This window comes from Chlorocebus sabaeus, chromosome 29 (assembly GCF_047675955.1).
Source record: "Chlorocebus sabaeus isolate Y175 chromosome 29, mChlSab1.0.hap1, whole genome shotgun sequence".
Taxonomy (NCBI): Eukaryota; Metazoa; Chordata; class Mammalia; order Primates; family Cercopithecidae; genus Chlorocebus; species Chlorocebus sabaeus.
Genome location: NC_132932.1, coordinates 14276574 through 14293114, shown reverse-complemented (window position 1 = coordinate 14293114; position 16541 = coordinate 14276574). Strand labels below are relative to the sequence as shown.

The 16541-nt window shown below is 45.8% G+C and overlaps 1 protein-coding gene and 1 long non-coding RNA gene across 4 annotated transcripts in view; one reads left to right on the top strand and one right to left on the bottom strand.

Moving 5' to 3' along the window:
* The window catches only part of SLCO3A1 (solute carrier organic anion transporter family member 3A1), a 316038-nt gene that overhangs the window by 196838 nt on the left and 102659 nt on the right, over window positions 1-16541 (top strand). The gene's annotated exons all lie outside the window — the stretch shown is intronic.
* Window positions 952-16256, bottom strand: LOC140710675 (uncharacterized). Its single transcript, XR_012091799.1, has 3 exons — window positions 13328-16256; window positions 12200-12262; window positions 952-1622 (listed from the first exon to the last, which is right to left on the bottom strand). It is a non-coding gene; the product is annotated as an uncharacterized lncRNA (long non-coding RNA).

The window sequence follows — 16541 nt, the reverse complement described above, 5'->3', positions numbered from 1 at the left end:
ATAATCAGGGGAATTAAGTAAGGCATATATTATGCTCAGGGACCACAGTGAGGTGAAGGCTTCAGGGCAGTGGTAACATTTGAGCTGGAACTTGAAACAGAGGTTTGATTTGCCAGGTCAAGAGGTGGATGGAGAGATTTCATTAGAGGCAACAGCGTGTGTGAAGGCACAGAGGCTAGGGAATGTATTACCCTTAGGGAACAGCTTTTAGACAGCATACCTGTAGCCTGGACTGCATAGGAAGGCAGAGCAAGAGTTGCTGGGGGCATTTAGACTTCATCTTGTGAGCAGTAGGAATCCTCAGTGCACAGGGAGGGATTCACTAGACCTCATGGATTTGCTCAATGGAACCATAGGGTTTGAAAGTATAATTGAGGGGTTTATTTGGAATATTTTTATTCCAATTTTATTAGGAGCCAAGCCTGGAGAGGGAGGGAGAGTGTGTGCTAAGACCAGGAGCTTCAGTTTGGAGTTAAGAATCAAGGAGGGGCTTTGGAGCATGAGATCTTGTTTTCCAATCCCACCTTGAAATGAACAGCTACGTGACAGTCGTGTGTGCTAGGTTCGTGCTTGTCTCTGAGAGATGAGAAATGGCAGAAGGAACAGCCGTGAAATCAGCAGATTAACTCTTCAAAGAAGACACTTATATTTTCCATTGATGGCTTCCTCCCTCTCCTTTTAGTTCAAGCTAGACAGAAGCAAAAGTGCTGCATGATGAGGGTTAGATGCTCTTTGTAATTCTACAGCAATGAGTCTTTTTTTTTTTAAACACCCAGATGTCAGTACTATTTTGGGCATATGTACTGGGGAGCAGTTGGTGATGACCTCACAAGTGTGTGACTTTGAAGACCAAATGACACAGCTTTTGAGTAAAACAAGCTCTGGTCTTCTAATCCCTGGACTCCAGGGTTCTCGAATTCAGAGGAAAAGTGGTACTCCACACTGCCCCTGTCCCTGGTCATTGCCATATCCTCAACCCCTCCTCGCCCCAAGCTGCTGAGTGTGCACAGAACTTGTGTGGTTGGTCTGGGGCTCCAAGACAATTTTCCTTAGACAGACAGCCTGTACTCAGCTGGGTGTCCATGCTCCTATCATCCATCTTGAGATGGGGTCAGCATTGTATAAAGTTCTGTTTCTCCACTTTGAGCCTCTGTTTCCTCATCTCAGGACAGAGGATGAGCAATACTTACCTGGAGACACTGGAAGAGAGATTGGCCTTTTGCATTCTGTAAGGGATCATATGAATGTTCGTTATTATGACTTCTGGCTTCCAGAGCATAAATCCTAAACTCACCTGGGTAAGAACTGGATAGGACCTCGGGGTTCATCCAGTCCAAATGCCAGGCCAGTGAAAGAGTTCTTTCTCAGCAGTTTCCAGCAGGCAGTCACCCAGCCTCAGATTGGATACCTTGAGTCACAGGGAGATTGCTCTTTCCAAGGTTCTTTATTCCAGCCACACATACACAGGTTTCAGTGTTAAAATGCATTCCCTTATATGCAGCCTGCTTCAAGTAATTTCCAATTTCTTGTCTTTCCCTCTAGAGCTGTGCTGTCCCAGATAGTAGCCACTCTGCATGTGGCTGTTGAGTACTTGAAATGTGGCCAGTCCACACTGAGATGTGCTACAAGAGTAAAATTTATACATATGCATAAGTACATTTTCTATTTATATAAATACATTTTAATATTTTTTTTCCTTTTACAGGTTGAAAGGATAATATTTTGGCTGTGTCAAGTTAAATAAAATGTTGTTAGAATCAATTTTACCTGTCCCCTTTTACTTTTATAATGTGGCTACTAGAAAAATTTAAATTATATAGGTGACCCACATTATACTTTTGCTGGACAGTGTGGCTCTAGAACTATCCAAAATAAACTAGATCCATGGATGCAGCTGGAAACCATCATTCTTAGCAAACTATCACAAGAACAGAAAACCAAACACCGCATGTTCTCACTCATAGGTGGGAACTGAACAATGAGATCACTTGGACTCGGGAAGGGGAACATCACACACCGGGGCCTATCATGGGGAGGGGGGAGGGGGGATGGATTGCATTGGGAGTTATACCTGATGTAAATGACGAGTTGATGGGTGCAGCACACCAACATGGCACAAGTATACATATGTAGCAAACCTGCACGTTGTGCACATGTACCCTACAACTTGAAGTTTAATAATAATAAATTAATTAAAAAAAATAAATAAATAAACTAGATCCAGCCCTTTTATCTAACAGCCCTTCAGATGTTTTAAGGCATGTATCTTTTGCCCCTAAGTTTTTCTGGACATTTATTCACAAGTCTTCATTGAGTGCCTGCTATGTGCCAGGCACCGTGTAGATGCTAGAGTAGGATGGGATGATGAGCAGGACCAGCACAGTCTTCTCACTCCTAGGGTTACAGTTTGATGGAGAGATAGGCATCAATCACAGCCTCACAAGCAGGACCGTGCTCCCAACGGTGACTTCTTGGAGCCCTCTTTTTATAATACACTTTTGTTTGACAATAGATTTACAGAAGAGTTCTGAGGATAACACAAAGAGTTCCCACAGACCCCACATCCAGTTTCCACCATGATTAACATGTTACATTCATATGGGACATTTGGCACAACCGATGACCAGTATCAAGACATTGCTATTATCTGAAGTCCACATTTTATTCAGATGCTTTTAGTTTTTCGCTAATATCATCTGTTCTGTCCCAGGATCCCATCCAGGACATCACATTACATTGAGTCATCATGTCTCCTCTTGGCTGTGACAGCTCCTCAGACTTTTCTTCTTTTTGATACTCTTGACAGGGTTGGGGAGTACTGGTCAGGGATTTTGTAGAAGCTTCCTCAGTTGTGATTTTCTCATGGTTTGTTGTTGTTTGTTTGTTTTGTTTTTACTTCTCATGGTTAAACTGGGGTTATGGGTTTGGAAGAGGGAGAACCAGAGGTAAATTGCCATTCTCCTCCCATCATGTCAAGGGCACATACAATCAGTAGGACTTATCACCGGGGGTATTGGCTGAGGGAGTGTTTGTCAGGTTTCTCCACTGGGAACCTGCCCTCTTTTCCTCTTTGCCTACTGTTTGGCAGGAAGTCACTGTGTGCAGCCCACACTTACAGAAGTAGACTCCACCTCCTTGAGAGTGGCACATCTACATAAATTATTTGGAATTCTTCTGCATGGGAGGTTTGTCTGTTCTCACCATCCGTTTATTCAGTTATTGGTTTCTGTCAGTATAGACACATGGATATCTATATTTTGATACATAATCCAATACTACTATGTTTTGTTGCTCAAGGCATCCCAGCTTTGGCCACTGGGGTCTCCTTCAGTTGGCTCTTGTGTCACTTTGATGTATCCCATCAATGTTCATTTTCCAGCAACTTTTTACTTTCTGGCTTATGAGATGCTGTAGACTCATGCTGTGTTAAAACGAGGATGTTTTTGTGCCTGTCTTATGGAGCTGTCCTGAAAATTAAATGATTTACTGCAAGTAATGCTTATTTCCCTGTATACTTCTATAATGTTTGTTTGTTTGTTTTAACAGTTGTAGCACCACACTGAACTTTAATCAAGCAAAAAATGATCCCAAGTCTTTTTTCACTGAAACGCTTTTTAAGTCAAAGCCCTCTATTCTTTTTTTTTTTTTTTTTTTTCTTAAGTTCTGGGATACATGTGCGGGATGTGCAGGTTTGTTACCTAGGGAAACATGTACCATGGTGGTTTGCTGCACCTATCAACCCATCCCCTAGGTATTGAGCCTCACATGCATTAGCTATCCTGATGCTCTCCCTCCACCTGCCCCCGCCCACAGGCCCCAGGATGTGTTGTTCCCCTCCCTATGTCCATGTATTCTCATTGTTCAGCTCCCAATTATAAGTGAGAATATGTGGTATTTGGTTTTCTGTTCCTGCATTAGTTTGCTAAGCATAATGGCTTCCAGGTGTATCCATGTCCCTGCAAAGGACATGATCTTGTTCCTTTTTATGGCTGCATAGTATTCCATAGTGTATACGTACCACATTTTCTTTATCCAGGCTATCCTTGATGGGCATGTGGGTTGATTCCATGTTCTTGGTATCATGAATAGTGCTGCAATGAATATTCGCATGCATGTATCTTTATAATAGAATGATTTATATTCCTTTGGGTATATACCCAGTAATGGGATTGCTGGGTCAAATGGGAATCCTGGTTCTAGGTCTTTGAGGAATTGCCACACTGTCTTCCACAATGGTTGAACTAGTTTACATTCCCACCGACAGTGCAAAAGCATTCCTATTCCTACACAGCCTCGCCAGTATTTATTGTTTCTTGACTTTTTAATAATTGCCATTCTTACTGGTGTGAAATGGTATCTCATTGTGGTTTTGATTTGCATTTCTCTAATGATCAGTGATATTGAACTTTTTTTCATATGTTTGTTGACCGCATAAATGTCTTCTCTTGAGAAGTTTCTGTTCATGTCTTTTGCCCACTTTTTAATGGGGTTGTTTATATTTTTCTTATAAATTTAAGATCCTTGTAGATTCTGGACATTAGACCTTTGTTAGATGGATAGATTGCAGAAGTTTCATCCCATTCTGTAAGTTGTCTGTTCATTCTGATGATGGTTTCTTTTGCTGTACAGAACTTCTTTAGTTTAATTAGATTCAATTTGTCAGTTTTTGCAAAGCCCTCTAGTCTCTACTTGTGTAGGTATTTTTTCCTCTTAATGCAGAACTTCCTTTCCTTATTCATTCTCATATCGTATATTCCACGTCGTGATTGCATCCTGTTGTGATTTCCTACAGTGTTGATTTGTGCATTCCACTTCATACAGTCTCTGCATTTGACAAACAGGCAGACAAGACAAAGGCTGGGCCACACGCAGCCTCTCAAGCTCTCTGCACCCATCGCCCCACAGGCATCTGCATGTGGCCCCTTCTTTAGCCAGCATCCCGCCATCTTGAATCAAGGTTATCAGGAAAGACATTGTCACATGAGATTCACTATCTATCAGCTTTTCCCTAATTTATTCCATCTAATGACCTTATGAAAATAGGAAGTGAGGTTGGTCAGATTCGATTTGTCTTCAGAACATACATTTGCACTCATATTTATTGCCTTTATTTTATTTTTTTTAGAATCCACAAACCATGGTTAACTTCACTCTGTAATTTTGCTAATGTCATTTCCAGAATCTGTGTCAGTGTTTAAAAACTAAGCAGTTACCTAGTGCCAGTCTTACGGTATTTTCTCCATTTTTCCCTATTTTTCACATGTAGTCTTTGTTGCTTCTGCAGTTTTGTCTGCATCTAATAATACATGGGGCTTGCAGGGGCACTTGAAGTCATTTGAAGATGTATTTTCCTTCTTTCCCCTTTATTTCCAGGTTCCAGTTCCTTCATAACCACATTTGTTCAACCTTTGGGGGTTGAAGAGCATTAGCCTTGAAGGCAAAATAAAGCATACAAAATTACAGTTAAGTAAATACAATTCCTTGCTGAACCATCTGCTCTAAATTGAAGACCCATCCTTTGCTCCTGCTTTCTTCTGCTCAAAAAAATAGCTTTCTGAGATCTTTACTTTTCAGAACCTCAGCCCCTTTTGGGCCAGAGCAGGGCAAATATTTTGCTTAGAGGTCCCTGCCACTCTTCTATATCCATCCTTAAAAACAGGACACTCCTTCCATCATTTGTCACTGGAAATTCTAAGTTGATCTAAGGGTTCTCGTTTAAACTATAGACTCTTATTATTATTTCCTCCCATATGGTATTAGTGAAAGTGTTTATTTTTCTGGACTTCCTTCTGTCCAAAGCCACGTTCCCCGTAATTTCCCTTCCAAACAATTTGCAATTGTTCTGATATCCAGAGGAGGTCCGTTGAGACCTTCACCGCTCTACCTTCACTTTTCTGCCGAGAAAAGACACCTCTTATCACTGTCCCCTGCCTAAGAAAGCCTTGCTGGCAGCAGCATGGGTAGGGTTTATGGGAGCACCTGGACTTCAGGATCCTCAGGGTAAATTCCAGCATCCAGAGTTGATTGGAGAGAACAAACTCAACCCCTTCCCACTTTTAGCTTTCTTTACTGTGGAAGGATTTGGCTTTTAGCTTTCTTTACTGTGTCTCCCAGTTAATTCGTTCATAATGGATACACAAACATCATGACACTTTCTCCCTCCAGCCAGAAAATACATTCCCAAACATCTCAAGGTCTCCCTGCCTGTGCCCTTCCAGAAAGTAGCCCTTGCCTGACAGTTGCCCTTCTGGGCTGTCAGAGCACCCAGCCAGCTGCTCTGCTGTGCCAGTCTCAGGAAGCCTGGCAAGCACATAAGTCCATTCTTAGCTTTCTGTCATTCCAAGCCGAGGGTGCTGGGGCCTGACTACCACCTGGACTGCTGGTAAGAAGATTGACACTCGGGCAAGGCTGCACAGGGAAGAGTAGATCCAATGCCCCTTCCCTAGGGCAGCCCGTCAGCCCGTCATTTCACTGAGCGAAGGGATCTCAGGAAAAGCCAGCTTAGAATAGAGGTTACTGTATTCATTTTCTTATTACTCTCAAGCTGCTTGCTTTTTCCTGAAGATAATGGTTAGAACTGAGAATATTGGCAGGCTCCAAGCATCACACGCAGTCCTCGGAAAAAACAAAATACAGTGGATTTTCAGTCCCAACATGGAGAAGGTCCCAGGGACTGATGTGCCTATCTTCCCAGAAGTGCAGAAACAGATCAGGAGACCAGTCCATCTGTGAGGACACCGTCCCAGAGAGATGGATTTTCCTTAGGCCCCGCCTCTGGGGATGGAGAATCCAGCCCCATCCAGACCCAGCACTTGAGCCTCCGTGCATTGACCAGAATGTCTGCTGCTTCTTGATGCGAGTTCTCCTAGAACCTCATGTGCCAGCCCACTAAAAGAATCGATGATCAGAGGCTGCATAGGCTGTCAGAGCCATCCCATTTCTCAGTGGACAAATGAGCACATTTGGTTGCAGAAGGGAGAGGGGCCTTGCCCTCAGCAACACCAGGGGACTAACAGAACTTGAATGTGGACCCAGCTTTGATGATGATTAATACTAATGCCTATTATTAAACAAAGCCCACCTCTTTGCCAGGCAGTGTTCAAGGCTAATGGCATTTGTCATCTCTCCTTTTTATTGTAAGTATGATACATCCTATTGTCCCCAGTTCCCCAGGTGATGAAACAAGAAGCAGAGAAGGAGTGTGACTTGCCCGTGGTCACACATGTGGTAAGGGGTCAGCTGAATTTGGACTTGAGCCTTCTCATCACTGTTGATTACATGCAGCCATCTTTTGAATGCTGCGCTAGGTTCCTGTGTAAGCGTGAGAGTGTGTGAACGTGTGTGTGTGCACACCTGATCTGTGTAGCATCTCTAGAAGGTGGAGGGTGTTTCCACAGATCCAGAAACTGAGGTCAAGTCTTGAGAGTCTAAGTTCAGTGCCCTTTCTGCTATTTAAGGGAAAGAGGCCTGTCTGTGAGTTCCAACCCTATAAATAAATAATAAATGGGGTTCATTATTGAGTTTTTCCCCTTTTACTCAATAAGTTAAAATCAACCAAAGGGTTGAGCTTCACCCCTCACCCATCCCCTAAGCCCATTCCTTTTAAGGGAATGGCCTTCAGATGACCTTGAAAATAGGATGTTGGATGTCCCGCAGGGTATGGCTGCACCCCACTGGGTGACCCCACCTGCTGTCCCATGGAAGAGAAGAACAGGCAAATGTGGCACATCACCCCATTCACATAGGGACACCCAGTGCTCTCTGGGAGATGAATATTCCAAACCCACATCACCATGGACCCCATCAGGAGGCACTTAGCTGCTGAGGTCCTCAGGGACAATACTTTCCTGGGGCTGCAGAAACAAAACACTACAAACTGGGTGGCTTAAAGCAACCCAAATGTATTCTGTCACAGTCCCAGAAGCCAGAAGTCCATGATCAAGGTGTCTCAGGGTTAACTTCTTCTGGAGGCTCTAAGGAAGAATCGGTGCCTGCCCCTCCTGCCTTCTGGTGGTTGCTGGCTGTGCAAGGTATTATTTGGCTTAGAGACACGTCCCTTCAATCTCAGCCTGCAATCACCTTCCCCTCTGTGCCTGTGTCTTTCTCTCCTTTCTCTTATAAGGACATCAGTCACTGGATTTAGAGCCTATCCTAAATCCAGGATGATCTCATCTTGAGATCCTTCATTTCATCTTACGTGACCCTATTTCCAAATGCATCACACTCACAGGTGCTGGCGTTAGGACTGGAGCAGTATCTGTTTGAAGACACTACCCAACCCACTCCGTCACTGCTCTGTCATGATATATCAGCAGCTTGGGAAGCAGCTGGAAGTCTCGGGGTAACTGAGCTTCCCCCTTCCATCTCCAGCCTCTCTCACCAAGTAGATCAACCTCCTCCCTAGGGGGTGTGTCCCGTCACAGAGAAAGGCCAAAGCCAGGGTGCTAGAACAGGTTTCTGCAAGGACAGTGCTATCTGTCTGTTTCCAGGAAGCTGACAGGTGCCTGCGGCTGGGCTGGTTTAGCCTTCTCTCTGCCCTCAGGCAGGGGGCTGGGTTCCATAACTTCCCAAAGCCCTTTCCAACCGGGGCACATGCCACTTTCTCTGGCAGCACGGTATGTCCTCAGGAGTGTCACTTTCCCATGCTACTTCTGTCACCCCCATCCAGCACTTTTCCCCAGGGCTGGACAGGACACATACCTGGCCCTCAGGGAAGCTTGTCACTTCACTCATTATCCAGCCCGTGAGCAGCGGCTGGCAATGTGCCCACCATGAGCTCTGTGCTCCCGACCAGATGGCATACGAGGAGCCCAGGGCTGCTCATTCCACAGTAAGCCTAGTGGCTGACTTCTGTGGATTTAGATATCAAAACTCACATTGGTGGAGAGAAGAGGGCTGTGCAGATGCAGGGGTCTCTACACTGAGGCCTCCTTTAGCGCAGAAGACCCTGTGACCTCATCCAACCAGCATTGCTGCCCATAGCCCTAACACAGCCTGATAGGTGCGTATTGCTGTAGTCAATCATGCATGGCTTAATGATGAAGACACTTTCTGAGAAATGCGTCGTTTTAGGCAATTTTGTCATTGCAGGTACATCACAGGGTGTAGTCACACAAACTCAGATCGTATATCCTACTGCACACCTAGGCTATAGGGTGTAGCCTGTTGTTCCTAGGCTACAAACCTGCACAGCATGTGACTGTACTGAATACTGTAGGCAGTTGCAACACAACGGTAAGCATTTGTGTATCTAAACATAGAAAAGGCACAGTAAAAATACAGCATAAAAGATAATGGTACACCTATAGAGGGCACTTACCATGAATGGAGCTTGCAGGACTGGAAGTTGCTCTGGGTGAGTCAGTGAGTGAGTGGTGAGTGAATATGAATGCCTAGGACGGTATTGTACACTCCTGTACCATAGGCTACACTACATTTATTTCAAAAATTTTCTTACAAATAAAGTAACCTTAGCCAGCTGGGCTCAGTGTTTCATGCCTGTAATCCCAGTACTTTGGGAGGCCGAGGTGGACAGATCATTTGAGGTCAGGAGTTCAAGACCAGCCTGACCAACATCGCGAAACCCTGTCTCTACTAAAAATACAAAAATTAGCTGGGCACTGTGGTGCAGGCCTGTAATCCCAGCTACTCGGGAGGCTGAGCACAAGAATCGCTTGAACCTGGGAAGCAGAGGTTGCAGTGAGCCGTGATTGAGCCACTGCACTCCAGCCTGGGTGACAGAGCAAGACTGTCTCAAAAAAATAAAATAAAATAAAATAAATTAACCTTAACTTACTGTAACTTTGTTACTTTATGAACGATTTGGCTCATTAGTCAAAACACTTAGCTTAAAACACAAACCCATTATACAGCTGTATAAAAGTACTTTCTTTATATCCCTATTCTATAAGCTTTTCAGTAGTTTTATTTTTGGAGACAGAGTCTAGCTCTGTCACCCAGGCTGGAGTGCACTGGCACGAGCTCGGCTCACTGCAACCTCCGCCTCCTGGGTTCAAGCAGTTCTCCTGCCTCAGCCTCCCAAGTAACTGGGACTACAGGCGCACACCGCCACACCCCGCTAACTTTTTGTATTTTAGTAGAGACGGGGTTTCACCATGTTGCCCAGGCTGGTTTCAAACTCCTGAGCTCAGACAGTCCACCCACCTCGGCCTCCCAAAGTGCTAGGATTGCAGGCGTGAGCCACTGTGCCTGGCCGGTAGTTTTTAAATTTTTATTTTTGTTCACTTTTTAAACATTTTTGTTAAAGATAAAACATGCACATTAACCTAGGCCTACCCAGAGTCAGGATCATCAAGACATAATTGGGTGATGGAGATTCTGCAGCTTCATTATAATCTTATGGGACCACTGTCATCCTATTTGCGGTTCATCATTGACTGAAACATTTGTTACATAGTTCATGGATGTATTTGGATCTGAGCTCCTGCAAGCACTGGTCTTACATTTTGACATTCACAGTAATTAATGACATGCCTTATATGTGTTGGGTGAGTAAGTGTTTGTAAATTAATATTTTGTGAATTAGCATTTTCCCTCTTCTCTACCTTTGCACTGGGGTCTGGTGTACCTAAGTGCCTAATAAGTGATCCTTGTTCTTCTGGGTTTCCCCTCTCCTTCCATGAGTCTAGCGGTGTTTAGAGGCTGACTGGCTCATGCCCACAGCTCAGCCCTGATAATATTTCAGTATCACAGATATCAGACTGAGAGTGGACAGAAATGAATGTAGACATGGATGAAAGGGAGGGCTTGTCTGAGTTCTATCCCAGGGATCAAAGAGGAAGAGACGCACAGCAGAAGAGGTCTTCTCTCCACTCCCCACTGGCATTTGATTCAAACTCCTAGTTCATTAGTAGCTGCCCCTCTGAAAGTCCTGAGAGACTGAGACTCCCCAAGGGTCTGTTCCCTGAATCACTCCAGAGGTGTCCTCTTACAGGGATTAGCTATGAAATCTCTAAAACCCGAAGAGCTAGTAGGGCTGTTGGCTGTTGGGAGGATCCTGAGAAGGCTAAGAGGCGGAGGATGTGCACCCACTGTCCATCCCCAGTGGCCACCGTGGTGTAGATGGGGAGCTACAGGAGGTTCCAGACCTTCAGGAAAGCAGAGAGTTGAACAGCATGCTGGCAGAACAGGCCAGGAGGACCAGGAGCCTGCCGGGTTGTCCTCCTAGGCAACCCATCACCCGTTAGACACCCCATGGGCTTGTTCCTGGATGCACATGCACATCCTTACACAAGGGCCTCTCCTTTGGGGGCCACAGGGGTTTAGCTGTGTGGTCATGTTAAGGTTCTGGATGATACAGGGCAAGGTCTGGATTTTGGCAAGCCTATGGCAGTCACATATCTGCCACCATCCAGATGGCATTGACAGACAGCTCCCCAACTCACACCCAGCCCTCCCTGGAGCTCCCACTGCCTAACATCTCTACACGTTGCCCCAGGCCCCTCCTGGAGGCCTTGTCAAAACAGGGTGAAGAGCAAACCCTGAACACTGGGGAAATCCAAATGAGGAAGACCTGATTGTTACCCAACTCTGAGCCTTCAAAATCCTGTACTAGGACAGCAAACACACACACACTATTCTGATTCTGTTCCAGGAAGAGTTTCAGATGATAAAAGTTTTTGCAAAATGAGTAAGTGATTGGGTGAACTCCTAGCTGCTCAAAACTGGGCCCTAGACAGCATGAGACTGTCCTCCTTTGTGTGAAGGGCTCCCTGTGAGTCGCAGGCCCTGTCTTGGCTCACCCTGCTTTGAGATGTAATAGGAGGGTCTGAAGAGGTAAACTTCCCTTTGGGGGCTCTGGAGACACCTATTGGTGTCTTAAATGAAAAGGTCCCTGTGAAAAATAACAAGTAGAATTGTAGGTTTTTCCTACTTAAAGAAAGTTCTTGGCACCTCTGCTTATCACAGCAATCTTCCATACTGGTTCTCTCCGGAGTCCCGAAGGCCTCCAAGGGTTTGGCATGTTTTCAGTGATATAATTCACCCCTAACACCTTCGTGATTCAGTAGGGAGGAGCTGAGCTGTCTCTGTATTAGAAAACTAATCACCCAAGGCATAGGTAAGGGGTTGGGTCCAGAATCCAGGTTCTCCACCTTCCCCTCCAGCCAAAACTAAGTTGTGGCCCCCGTAGAATGTGGGCAAGGTGGACTGCTTACATTTCCTGGAGCATTGGCCTCACCTGGGAAGAACTGTTAGCATGTCCTGGGCTGGATGGAGTGGATGTGGCCACAGCTTCATCTCCCTACAGGCAGAGGAGAAAGCAAGGCCAAGATCAACGAGTGCCCAAGACCGCTATTGGTTCCCAGGAGCCCTTGGAGATGCACCATTGGCCCACAAAAACCATGGCAGTTGGATTCCCCGGCGCTGCTGAGGAGCCAGGGTGTGGTGTGTGTAGCCTCTGTGGCTCCCCGGACCTTAATCTGGCAGAACCTGTCACATGGCCAAGAGCACCTTCTGCCTAACAACCAGGGCAGTCATCCCAGCACTCTGTTCTCTTGAGAGCCTTCTCAGAGGTTCCTTCTCCTCCCTCATTCTTTGTGAAGTAGTTTGGGGCTTTTCATTTGCATTCCACCGCAGACTGCAGAAAAAAAAGGAGCCCTATCTTCCTGACCTTTTCCTGTTATTTGCTCACATCAGGCAGCAAGCTTGCCTTTTCTGGCCTTGGTCTTCCAGGAAAAGAGCAGCTCTTTTGCCTCTAAAATGAGTAGCTGGAGGTGAAGAGCAGAGGAAACCCAGGGAACCGTAAGCAGGGAAGCAAGGCTCCCAGGGCCACAGCAGGTCCTCCTACGTCCATCAGAGCATTCAAAGAGCATTTACTCAGAGGAGAAAGGATGGAGGACGGGGTGACTGAATGCATTCAGGGAATCCTGGGTTACTAGTGCCTTGGGAATACTGAGTAAGAGGCAGTGGTCCTCTTTGAGAATCCCCAAAGATCATGTGTACTGTGAGTTCACATAGTACTTAGTAATTAGTGTGTGATCACTAATTCATAAATATTCTCTAAGCACTTATGGGGATCCAGGCCTTGTGCTGAGTATGAAGGAAATGCAAAGCCCAGTCCCTTACTTCTTGTGCGACATAGTGATTAAATGAGCCGGTTCAGAAACTAGCCTTTCCTGAATTCAAATCCTTCTGCTAGTTCCTGTGTGACCCTAGGTTAGTGGCTTAACCTCTCTCATGTTCAGCTTCCTCCCCTGTATATTGTGGATGAAAATAACCTTTCTTATGTTGACATTTTGCTTATTATCTTAAAATAAGATAAAAGCGTTTAACACTGAGTAAGCATTTGATAAAGGTTAGCTCTTACTAGATTATTTGGAGGCGAATGGTGGGTATGAATTCTTCTGATGTTCTCAGGAGCTGTCCCTTTTCCCGTCCAGCTGCTTCTGAGGCATCTGCACGGCCAGAGGGCTTCACACATTCTGTCCACGTGTCAGGAAGTGGCAGCCTCCTTGGTGGCACTAGCTTGTATCAGCCCATGGCTATGTCCAGCCCGAGGCGTGGAAATCGGGTTTCCTGAGTCAGTCGTCTTCCTTTCCCTATGGGGATCTATTTTTGACAGAAAGTTCTCCTGGATGTCACTTGTGTCAGCCCTGGGGCTGAGGTTGAACTCCTCTAACATCCAGCCTTCCCAAAAAGGGAGGAAGAGTCCAGTTCCACTGTACCTGGAGCCACTTGGCACATACCAGTTGCATTACAGAAAACCTGCCCCAGTGGTCAGCCACACAGGCCTTTGTGTTACATGGTCAGACTTACAGCATGCTGGCTGGACAGTGCTGGACCTGGCATTGGGAGATCTAGGTCTGGTCCCAGTTTTCCCACTTACAAGTTGTAGGATCTTGGGTAAATCACATAAGCTCAGGGTTTCAGGTTCTGCACCTGTAAATAAAGCATAAGGACACCACCTTGACTACATCAGACAGTTGTAGTAAGTTAGAAGCTCTCATCTCTCCTTGTATCAGGGCACAGTCTGCTCCAGAAGGATTGGTTCCTGTGCCATTCTCTGTCATCAGATTGTGAGCACCTTGATTCCAGTTTCAACAGGAGGCCAGCAAACACCAAATGTCAGGCATACTGCTGTGACCCAGGCAAGCAGAGAGGCAGAGACCTCCTTGCCCTTCTCCCTGCATCTGGCTCGTGCCCTTCACCGTCAGACTCCGCATTTGGGGAAGCACTAAGGGAGTGCGTTTGCACAGGAGTGCCAGTGGCCAAGGATGCCTCCCTTTCCAGATCAATGTGCATATTTTAACCAAAGTCAGCTGCCTTCATTCAATGCAGCAAACCTGGGTTAAGCATTTATTCTCAAAGGAAGAAAACTTGGAGAGCTCATGGGCTGGAAAGGGGCAGTTTTATGGAGGAGGTGACATTTGCATTCTGTCTGAATTTTGTGGGGACAGCTCAAGGAGCAGGCAAACCTAGGTCCAAGCCAGGTCAGTCATCCTGAGAAAAGCAAGGATTCAGTGGCCTGGAGCATGCTAGGCTGGGAACTCTGCAAAGGGCCCAGAGTGTCGTGTGGTCCAAGTGGGAAGTGTTAATTGCATCCGGAAGGCAGTGAAGAAGCAAGCCACTAAAGAGTATTGAGGAGGGGGTTAGTGTGGTCAAGTTTGTGTCCTAGAGAAGGTAACTCTGTTGGCAGCACCTTAGAAGACTTGGAAAGAGAAGGGCTTGGCAGCAGGAGACTGGTTGGCCTGAAGAGTGAATTTCTAATTGTGGACTTTCAGACACTGGCAAGCTGTTAGGGGAGTTATTTTGGGGTGGCAAGGTCCAGAGCTGTAGTCCAGAGTCAGTCTCTGACATGCCAGGCCACTCTCTCGGGCTCCGGCTCCTGTACCTGACCACCACTTGGAGCGTGGCTGTGGGCGATATCATTGTGGTCCCTCTGCTGGATGTTTATTAAGGCTTTCCCTGGAAATCAGTGTGCCTGGAAGTCATTGGCTTCTGTCCAATCTTTCTCCCACCACAGGGCAGCCCTGGGATGGCTCCTGAATCAGGGCCTGCCCACCTCCTGCAGGTCCCTCTCTGTAAGTCAGAAGGTACAGCTCTATGTGGACCCAGACCTTTGGAACCTCAGCATTTCTCAAGGTGGGAGTTGGTGAGAAGAAAAACCTTGGGACAGAAAACAGCTCACCCTGGGCTATCAGGTCACCCAAAAAGAACAACCAAAATGGGCAACTCAAAATAACACCTTAAAGTTAGCTCAGGTTCTGCTTATAAATACTAAGCTCCAGGCTAGAGGGAATTTAACCCTTTGGGAACCAGATATGCTGTAATGTTTCACCAGGGCTCATTTTGAGAATATGGTCATGTTAACAGAGAGTGTGGACCTCAGCAAAGATGGATGTTTTATTAATGTGATAGGTGCTGATCGGGACTCCTTGTGCATAGATATCCACTTAAACCCATTTCAGTCCAAACCCTGGAAATGTGGGTGGAGTCCTCGGTGTAATGGCATGGTGTAGTGTCAATTTTCTCAAAGCCAGACAGGCCTGGCTGCAAATCCCAGCTCTGCCATCTATTAGCCAGCTGACCTGGACATGTGTCTTAACCTCTGCAAGCCTCTTTCCCTGTCTCTAAAATGGGAACAGTAAGAACCATTACAGAAGATTATTTTGAAGATTGAGTGAAATCAGTTAAACTCCACCTGCAGTTGGTTGCTTTAAGTAGTGTAATGAAACTTTTTAAAAAATGGGCTGGGTGTGGTGGCTCACAACTGTAATCCCAGCACTTTGGGAGGCCGAGGTGGGTGGATCAGGAGTTCGAGACCAGCCTGACCAATATGGTGAAACCCTGTCTCTACTAAAAATACAAAAATTAGCCAGGCATGGTGGCACATGCCTGTAGTCTCAGCTACTTGGGAGGCTGAGACAGGAGAATTGCTTGAACCTAGGAAGCGGACGTTGCAGTGAGCCAAGATCGCACCACCGCACTCCAGTCTGGGCAACAGAGCTAGACTCCATCTGGAAAAAAAAAAAAAAAAAAATGGAGCCAGACAGGCATTGTTTTGTTGTTGTTGTTGTTGTTGTTGTTGTTCATTTGTTTGTTTTTTGCTTTTTCCATTATCTTATGGAACCCTTAGAGCAGCCCTGTAAAAGGCTATTCCCATTTTATAGATGGGATGAATGCAGTTTAGGGATGTTTACTCTGAGGTTATCAGTGACTGAGCGTAAGTTATAGCCTGAACCTAACACTAGAGATAGTCTCCTAACAGGGCCCTGCTGAAGCTTTAATCAGTGGCCCCCATGGAGGCACCCGATGCTGAACTTGGCTTCGAGGTCCTCCCCTTCTCCCTTCGCCTGCTGAACCTTCACCAGAGTGTAAGAGGTAGTTGGAAAATGTCTATCAGATCTTTTGACTGTTTTTAAATCCAATTACTTAGTTTTTTGCTATTGAGTTGGTTGAGTTCTTTATATATTCTGGTTATTAATCCTTTGTCAGATGAGTAGTTTTCACATATTCTCTCCCATTCCGTGGGTTGTCTCTTCACTTTGTTAGTTGTTTCCTTTGCTGTGCAGAAGCTTTTT